The sequence below is a fragment of the Piliocolobus tephrosceles genome, unplaced genomic scaffold, assembly GCF_002776525.5.
Source record: "Piliocolobus tephrosceles isolate RC106 unplaced genomic scaffold, ASM277652v3 unscaffolded_21483, whole genome shotgun sequence".
Lineage (NCBI taxonomy): Eukaryota > Metazoa > Chordata > Mammalia > Primates > Cercopithecidae > Piliocolobus > Piliocolobus tephrosceles.
In genome coordinates, this window is record NW_022303736.1 from 1 (window position 1) to 711 (window position 711).

The following is a 711-nucleotide window of genomic DNA, read 5'->3' on the forward strand; positions in this document are numbered from 1 at the left end:
GTCTTGCTCTGTCACCCAGGCTGGAGTGTAGTGGATTCATCTCCACTCACTGCAACCTCTGCCTCCCAGGTTCAAGCAATTCTCCTGCCTCAGCCTCCCGAGTAGCTGGGATTACAGGCACGTGCCACCATGCCCAGCTGATTTTTTGTATTTTTAGTAGAGATGGGGTTTCACCAACCTGGCCAGGCTGATCTCAAACTCCTGACCTCATGATCCACCCAACTCGGCCTCCCAAAGTGCTGGGATTACAGGCGTGCGTCACCACACTCGGCCAGCATTTTTTTTAAAACCATGTGCACATATTACTTTTACAATTAAAACAGACTTTTAAAAGTTTCCTGGCCGGGCGCGGTGGCTCAAGCCTGTAATCCCAGCACTTTGGGAGGCCGAGACGGGCGGATCACGAGGTCAGGAGATCGAGACCATCCTGGCTAACACGGTGAAACCCCGTCTCTACTAAAATACAAAAAACTAGCCGGGCAAGGTGGCAGGCGCCTGTAGTCCCAGCTACTCGGGAGGCTGAGGCAGGAGAATGGCGTGAACCCGGGAGGCGGAGCTTGCAGTGAGCTGAGATCCGGCCACTGCAGGAGGCTGAGGCAGGAGAATGGCGTGAACCCGGGAGGCGGAGCTTGCAGTGAGCTGAGATCCGGCCACTGCACTCCAGCCCGGGCGACAGAGCGAGACTCCGTCTCAAAAAAAAAAAAAAAAAAA